This window comes from Osmerus eperlanus, chromosome 4, assembly GCF_963692335.1.
Source record: "Osmerus eperlanus chromosome 4, fOsmEpe2.1, whole genome shotgun sequence".
NCBI lineage: Eukaryota > Metazoa > Chordata > Actinopteri > Osmeriformes > Osmeridae > Osmerus > Osmerus eperlanus.
Genome location: NC_085021.1, coordinates 5,034,174 through 5,043,155, shown reverse-complemented (window position 1 = coordinate 5,043,155; position 8,982 = coordinate 5,034,174). Strand labels below are relative to the sequence as shown.

General features: G+C 40.5%; 1 long non-coding RNA gene across 1 annotated transcript; it reads right to left on the bottom strand.

Moving 5' to 3' along the window:
• Positions 1–1,304: 1,304 nt before the first annotated feature.
• On the bottom strand, positions 1,305–5,966 carry LOC134018380 (uncharacterized). The gene is made up of 5 exons (XR_009929932.1): positions 5,917–5,966; positions 5,688–5,795; positions 4,601–5,040; positions 2,981–4,570; positions 1,305–1,699 (listed from the first exon to the last, which is right to left on the bottom strand). It is a non-coding gene; the product is annotated as an uncharacterized LOC134018380 (long non-coding RNA).
• Positions 5,967–8,982: the final 3,016 nt, after the last annotated feature.

The following is an 8,982-nucleotide window of genomic DNA, read 5'->3' as shown; positions in this document are numbered from 1 at the left end:
GATCACGTGTCGAACCGTGCCACCAAAATCCTATTACGCTCTAAAGAAACTAGTTCTGCATAAAACATAGACGCAACGATAATCGACTGGAATTTCAGCGACAAACTTTTTTTTGGTAGCTTAGCACGAATCGTTCTTTTTTATGAGCTAAAGATTGTGTAGATGCCAGACTGTGGAGCGGGAATCATTTTCTAAAAGACTTTTCGTGGTTCACCTTGCAGCCTAGTTATCCAGAGCTGTAAGTCGCTCTGGATAAGAGCGTGTGCTAAATGACTAAAATGTAATGTACTCTGTTAGTTATCATCCACAGATTAACTTTTTTACTGGCTTCAGGCTATCATCTACCACACCTCTGGAAGTGTTGACAAATATCCAGTGATCCTCGCAGTGAATTGTATTTATTTTCTCCACGGGAGGTTCTAGACCCTTTCAACAGGGGTGGGGGGGTGGCAGTTGTACTGCTACAGGGGCCAGTTACATTATAACAATTATTGTTGTCAGATAGTTTTCTTAACTGCATTGCAGAATGGAAAAATACCATGTTTAGAATTATTCAGACTCTATGCATAAGGACGATAGACTATTTATAAGGAATTTCATTTAAGAAACATGTTGGGTCAAAAACAGTCCTAAACTATTACAAACAAAAAAAGACCCCCCTGGTGCCCCCATGCTATCAAAAGTGCATTCTTGGATGCCCCTATGGTAGATTAAACATGATAAAGGGTCCTGTACGGTGGCCCAGTGTGCAACAAAACATGACTAAGTCCCTTCTAGGGTTCCCAACCAGCATTACTACTGATGTCCCTGCCTAAGCTGATATCAAACGTACGTCCCTGAACTGCACTGTTTAGCAAGGGAAGTTTGTATAGTGCATTGTATTGTACACTTCTTGGCAGCAAGCTTGGAAATAGGGGTCAGGTGGCTAAGCGGTGAGAAAGTCGAGCTATTAATCAGAAGGTTGTTGGTTCGATTCCTGGCCGTGCCAAATGACGTTGTGTCCTTGGGCAAGACACTTCACCCTACTTGCTTTGGGGAGAATGTCCCTGTACTTAATGTAAGTTGCTCTGGATAAGAGTGTCTGCTAAGTGTAAATAAATTATGAGTAGCTCTAATTAGGGGCCTGTGCCCCTGTAGAGCTTTATGTCTAGAAACGCCCCTGTGCCCCACCATATGCAGCTGGTGCTTTTTTTATTTGCTTCACCCCTCCCCCTCAGATAGCCTGAGTCCGCCACTGGCACAGTCCTCGCGACGGCTCTGTTTTTACCAATGAGTGATTTTCAATTATGAACCTAACCAGTACACACTCAGCAAATGTCTTTATTTACATTTAGTCATTTTAGTCATTTAGCAGACGCTCTTTACCATTATCACTGAGTATCCCACCAGATTGAGCATGCTGCTGAGGTACTTAAAGGTCCAGCCATGTGCCAGATTGTGTTCTGACATCACTGCAGAGCACACAGGCCAGCAGACTCCTAGGCCATGAAATGCTTATGAAACATCCCCCACCACCATCCTCACACTGTGTGTACCAACGGTACTGTGGTGAATGGATCTATGCACAGCATGATATGGAGGAATCTCTCCTTCAAGGATTCAGTAGCTAGGCAAGAGATGTATTTGCATATTTCCTCTGGGAAGGAGCCGGTGTGAAGAAGCACATTCATCTTCCTGGATCTGCTGTGTCAACTGACCCCTGGAAAAACAACGTCTGTCATTTTGACATGCTTTAAGTTGCATCTTGTGGACGATGCTGATATAAATACATGCTGGGCTGTCTGCCCTGGGAGACAGGCTCTTAGAAAGTCTTAACACAGCCTTATCCACAAACTGTTAACGAGTCATGCTGTAATCGCTGAGAACTGCTGGACCAACAAGGACTGAAATAGCAACCAACATATCTTTTAGGACGATACAATGTGCTGTAGCTGACAAAAAATCCAGACAGACAGAGGCTGTGTTATAATTTTTTTTCTCTCTTTTCATTTTGAAAAGTTTCTACAGTAGAGGAGATAACTGTCTGAGGAATTAAGGGCTCGCTTAAAGTAGGCCACACATCGCTAAATGTATCTTCTGCTCATAGTAAGTAAGGAAGGGTGATAGAGATTATTTGGGTAAAGTGTGAATGCATTTCTCACACTTTGATAGAGACTGAACGAAATTGTCATACATTCTCAAATCTTTTCTAAAATCTTGTTTCTTCATTGTTAAGCAACATTTTTGTTTTCATTTGTGAAAAGAACAGCAAATCAGTGTCTGCTGCAGCCTGTGGAATGCTATCTGCGCTAGCAGCCTCTGTACTATTGTCAGCAGACAGGCCAGCTTTCTCATTACCATTTCATGAAGCACAGTCGGCAGAACTCACTTGGCAGAGTACATTGCGACTGGCACTCTGTTAAAGTGAAGTCACTCAAAATAGAAATTCAGAAAGTTTGGCCTTACATCATTTTTAGCATCTTACGACTGACTTAGCAGGGATGCAGTGTAATAAGGGCAAGGATTTATAAGGACAGATGTTGAATAACGCGTGAAAAGGAGTAAGAGGCAAATGTCACAGGTTTCATTGTATTGCTGGGTTTCAAACAAGGGTTGTCACACAATGTCCACCTATACATTGCTTTAGACAATGTCACTTTTCTTTGGCACAGGTGGACGGTTTTTATACTGAGTGAGTTTAACCAACTACTCGGTTACACAAAGAGTTCTTTAATGAGTTCTTTTTCTGATCATCGGCAGAGAAATCAATGACAAAGTGAAAGGGCAGCCTACTTGATCTGATTTTGTCTTATGACTCAGCCTTGTTCTCTATATCTATGTTACAGAGCACAACCTCACTCAATTCTTCCAACAGAAGATCCAATCTAGAGACGGATTTATAATGTTAGTGGAGAAAAGAGCAAATTGCCTGGCCTCCTTGTCCAAAGATGTTTTCTGTTCAGTCCCAGCAGGAGGTGAATGTCATGTGATCTTACCTTACCTTGTACTAGTGTCGTTCATTCATCTCACATCTGAGGTGTTCATCAGGTGTGGACGTCAAAAGAGCATGCTCATGCTGAGACGGCAGACAGATGACCCTGAGAGCCTGTGACATCACTGCTAGGCCGTACATTGTTATCTGGAAAGTCACTGAAAATAGGTCGCCCAGTTTGCACTTACTGAGCCTTAATCAGAGTCGGAAGCAAACAGAGCAAATAATGGTTTATTTGTCCATAATGTTGTCTAAAGACTTGGAAGGCAAGTTGCTCAAATATGCCAGAGTTAATCCTCTGTTATTATGGCTGCCCTCTTTGTCCACTGTAGTTTATTTCATTGAGGTTTCTCATTAAAAATTCAATCTACATTTTGTGAATGCAAAAGGCATTAGTCTGACCTTCTAAGCAGAGCATATCTTCCCTTAAATTACAAACGTCAATCATGGTGATCAAATCAATTGACAATTTATAACAATTCACATCCATTTTTAACCCCTTACATTTTTCAATTCACATGCAATTTCATCACCACCATCTTTGTCAATACATTTGAGTTACTACCACCCTTGAAGTCTCTTAATTTCAAATTTAAATGGTAATTGTCTATTTTGAAGTTATGAATGTAAGACGAGAACAAATCTAATCACTTGATAATTTATTGCTCTGTTTTCCAATTCACATCCATTTTCACTCTATTTTCCAATTCATATGCATTTTCATCCCCTCCATTTTCAATTCACTTGCATTTTCATCACATCCATTTTAATCAGTTCATTGTTATCAGTTCCACCCTTCATGCTTAGAATCATGGTTGTGGTCTACAAAGTGAATGCACATTATTAACCTGTATTTAATTCCATTCAACTGCACATCCGTAACCCTTTGACTTTAATGCAATTGCTATTTCAATGCCTGTATCGATTGCCATTCCATGAACACAAAAATGCCGACAACTGAAAATACATCAATTCCACATCAATCCTCTGCACGCCTTTTCACTCATTAAGGAGGGAGTGCACATGTAATTACTGTAAGGTCAGAGAGAAGTCAGTTCACAAGGGAGGATGGGCAAAACCAATTAATCACTGCTCCTTGCTAACACTAATGCTTTACTAAAGCCCAGACTGTCTGAGAAACTGTACTCCGAAAATGTACAGGGATGAAACAGTACAGCCCATGTGCTGACATAAGAGTTTCTCAGCTTTACTCTGATCAAACCATTCTGCTGTCAGAGAATTTCGACATGAGTTCAGGAGCCTGTCGTCCATAACCTTGAAGATCCATTTAATTTGGTGAATCAGATTCCTTGAGTGAAATAATACACTATCCTATATATATCTATTCTCTAGCCAGCTATTGATTGTGGGAATACGAGACAACCTTATCCGATATCTCCCATTGCCACACTATACGGCCATGTTGACAATGACGGTCTAATTGAAGAAGCGGCATGAGTGAGCATTCATTATTAATGTCATGAAGAGAGCACTTGCTGTATGCATTATTGTTTATATATTTGATCACAGAACTAAAATAAGTGTATTTTGCAGGCAAGTTTCAGACCAGTACAGCATACAGTATGTGACTTTTGCAACCTTAAAGAATACATCAGTGATTTTTACAACAAAAAACAATCAAAGTATGTATGATTGTAATGGTTATTGTAATGTCTTTACTAGTGACAACATCAACATTCTTAAACACGTAATATTGATATGGTCAACCAGGCTAAAGGCTTCCAGAAATAGGATGTTAAGTGCTTGCCAATTAGTCCAGTCGCATGAGATGGAAAAGGTGAGAAAGGATGTGTTTGAGACAGAAGTTCACACGCCACAGACATTAAATTACTTTTCCCTGGAGGAAGTTGATCTTGAGTACATCGTTCCTCTTTGCTTGTGAGAAGAGAAGTGCTGTACAGGGTGCCAGTGAGGCGTGTGATGGGCCCAAGACAGGAGATCTCTGGGGAACACTGCTTGTTAGACCTGCCATCTTGCCTGGATGGAGTATGTCGGACTGGATTACCTCATTGCTATTAGCCACTTTCATTTCATAAACACCAAACGGGCTAGGGCACAAAAAAATAAAAGTGAGAGAGAGAGAGAGAGAGAGAGAGAGAGAGAGAGAGAGAGAGAGAGAGAGAGAGAGAGAGAGAGAGAGAGAGAGGCGATTAAATCAGGCATAAGCATTAAGTTGGTGTTGTGCATTGGTGTGTAACAGGGATTATGCGTTGGTCTTGCACTACAGTTAGAATTGTAGTTTGCTTTAGGATTACATTGCCATGTTTAAACTATATTCGTATGTAATGCTTTTGGACCTTGAAATATAAATCACCGTAAGAAGGTGACAGGAAAATGGTAGAGAGGTGGTGGATACAGATAGAGGGAGAGTTTAGAACTTTAGATGATGTAGAAGGAGAGAGAGGGGTGAAATAAATGTGAGGAAATGAGCGTGAGAGAAAGCTAGAGGGAGAAGAAAGAAACCAAGAGGTGCTGAACTAGAAGGACAGCACGAGACCACAAAGATTGATGGAGAGAGGTTTTAACCATACAAAATCTTAAATCCCCAGCCTGCCCTGTCAGTGCTGCAGCCTGCCGTGTCTGGAAGCAAGTGTGACCTCTGATTGGTCTCAAAGGGACTAGCCAGCCAGGGCAGAGAAGATAGACGCTACTGTGGAGCAGAACTGCTCTGTCAGAGAGAGAGAGAGCTATCTACCTCTCCGATAAGAAGCACTCCTTTTCCTCTCAGTTGCCTGCTCTCTGTTCTATCTCTTGCCCTGCAGTCTCTCTCTCTTTCTTAACCCCATTCCTCTGTTAGTGTTGCCTAAAAAAGTTTTCCATTAAGAAGACTTGCACTTCATGATGTCCAGGTCATTTATAATTGAACAAGTTTGCTGCACGGAGATGCATGGTGGAGTATTTGTGTGTTTGCGCTGTTCACTTACCACAGTCTTGGTTTTTCAAAAACGACAAAGCTTTTGGCAAAAACCCTACACGCAGGAACAGTTTTGCAGTCACAATGCAAATATTGCCAATCTCTCCATACAATTCCTAATTCAATTTAATCTCTCGAAGCAAAACCTAATTTGGATTGACTAAAAGGGAATAATTTCCAAAGAAATTCATTAAGTGAGACAATGAAAAAGGAAATTAATAACAATTCACATCAGTGTACGACATTATGGAAACTACATACCCCATCCACGCTGTTTCCCTAAATGCTGCAGCAGCCACATCTAGTCTAATTACCTTCCACAATCAAACATATTAACCGCAACACTGTTCTCAAACTTTCTCAAAGATTGACTTGAAAACCGCAGATATTTACCCTTCGTGAGTAGATCTCTTTCCAAAATCCCTGCCAATCCACAATCAAGAATAGCCTCGTAGATCACTGGGCTAGAGCACAGTAACAAATCTTGATGTCAGCCAAGTGAATTCAGGTTCCTAATAGCAACAGGACTGAAGGAATCTCTGGCACGACCAGTTCTTAACCTAGGTAGCCTAAAGCGGCGACCAGAAGGGAGCAAATTAAACTCTCCGAAAAGAGGGTGATCAGGGCAGTTTAAAATTTGTTTAGCCTTACCCATAACCCGTTTATCATATATATCTTGCAACTGGGCTAACTGTACCCCAACTACCTTAGATGCTACATTTACCAGCTTTGTAAGCTTACGCTTGCTGATCATTGGAAGACCACTGCACCACACCACAATGCCAAATGTCAAGACAGATTCAATAAAACACTGGTAAAACAAAGTCATCAAAGTCGTGCACACGTGATTTCATCTTCCTCAAAAAGAAAAGTCTCTGTTGGGACTTTTTACAGACAGCCTCAGTATTGCTCTCAAAAGATAATTTGTTGTCGATGATGGTTCCTAAATATTTATATTCAGCTACAATGTCAACATTCTTGTTATGAATAACAGTTTGCTGAACATTGTGCTGTGAGTTGCGGAAATCAAAAATCACATCCTTGGTCTTAGAAACAGATAGATAGACAAACAAAAGTTATCACACCAAGCAATGAAATCATCAACAACAGGACCATGCCCCTTCTCCTCATTGTTCAAAAGGCTCACTATAACTGTGTCATCTGAAAACTTCACACATTGCCTATTCTCATACCTACTCCTACAGTCATTAGTATATAAAATAAAAAGCAATGGTGAAAGGACACAGCCCTGAGGAGAGCCTGTGGAACAAAGGACTTTTGAGGATAAGGCTCCATTAACCCTCACACACTGCGACCTATCTGACAGAAAATCCAGTAACCAGCCAATTAGGGTAGAATTCAAGTTAAAAAGAGCCTGGAGTATTTCAGCCAACAAGTATGGCTGAATAGTGTTGAATGCTGATGAAAAATCGATAAAAAGGAGCCTAGCATGAGTTTTTGGGGCCTCCAGATGTTTATACAGAGAATTTAACAAGGCAAGTTTTGCATCCTCAACACCCCTGCTAGCCCTATAAGCAAACTGCAGTATTTCTAACTGTTTCTCCACCTGCTCCAATAACACCTGCTTAACCAATTTCTCAAAGGTTTTCATCACCAATGAGGTCAAAGCTACAGGTCGAAAGTCATTCAAGATATTGGGGTTGTTACACTTAGCCACAGGAATGATGATAGAATGTTTCCAGATTCTTGGCACTGTTTGCGTCTGGAAGGATTGAGTGAAAATCACTTTGAAAATCTCACTTAACTGACCAGCACAGGACTTAAGCACACAACCACTGATGTTGTCAGGGCCAGGACTTTTCCTAACCTTAATTTGTTTAAATAATATTTCAACCTTAGAGACATCAATATCAAAAAACGGAGGAGTCACTGGCAAGATTATCACGCATGTGACTAATTCTCTCACTAAAATCACTATTAGAAAATCTCATATAAAAACTGTTTAATTCATTTGCTAGCTGCTCGTCTGAATTAAAACCATTTAAGGAGACAGTGTTACTGCCTTTATGTAGGCCTGTCATCAATTTCATGCCGTTCCACACAGATCTGATGTCCGACTCACTGAATTTAGACTCGATTTTACTCTTATACTTAAGTTTAGCCTTTACAATTTCAGCCCGCACAACCTTCCTAATTTCAGCATATGCAATCTTGTCACCACTATTAAAAATAGCCCTCTTTTCCCTCAACAGATTTTTCAGTTCCTTAGATATCCAGGGCTTATTATTGGGGTAAGAACAAATGTCTTAGATGGGATCACACTGTCCACACAGAAAGAGATGTAGCTGCTATGTAGCTGTTATGGAGTCAAATAACTTGCTAAATGAATTAAATGTCTGTTAAATGTCAAATCCAACTAAAAGAGAGTTCCAATCAAATTAGATTTTTTTTTAAACCTAGAGGTTTAAAAGGCTACCTTTTCCTAAACTGACATGCACCAACTCAGATCACTGAGTTTCAACATCCATTTACACATTTTGTCTCTATTTATTACTCTACTCTTAGCGCATGACTGTTTAGCTTAATGTCAGCACCTGTCTGTCATCAATTGTCTCTGGAGTGGGGGGTGGGGGCTTCTTATCCAACAAATTACACCCCTGAACTTTTAAAACATATCAATGGCCTACTACAATTGTAAATATCCTTTGGCCTCTTCTCCTATTGGTCCTTGATACAATCTAATCGAAAATCTAATATTTTCTGCCAATTCTGCACAGTTTTCCCAGTTCCTCTATTCTGCACTACTACACTTTGACTTTGAAACTTTCATGTAGGGAGTCAGGTGGCTGAGCGGTTAGGGAAGCGGGCTAGTAATCTGAAGGTTGCCAGTTCGATTCCTGGCCGTGCAAAATTATGTTGTGTGCTTGGGCAAGGCACTTCACCCTACTTGCCTCGGGCGAGAATGTCCCTGTACTTACTGTACTTACTGTAAGTCGCTCTGTATAAATGACTAAATGTAATGTAAAAAAAATTAATGTAGGCCCATACTATAGCAGTTACAGATATACAACACAGATGAGAGTGAATAAGAGATAATGGTAGTGGGATGGTGTTC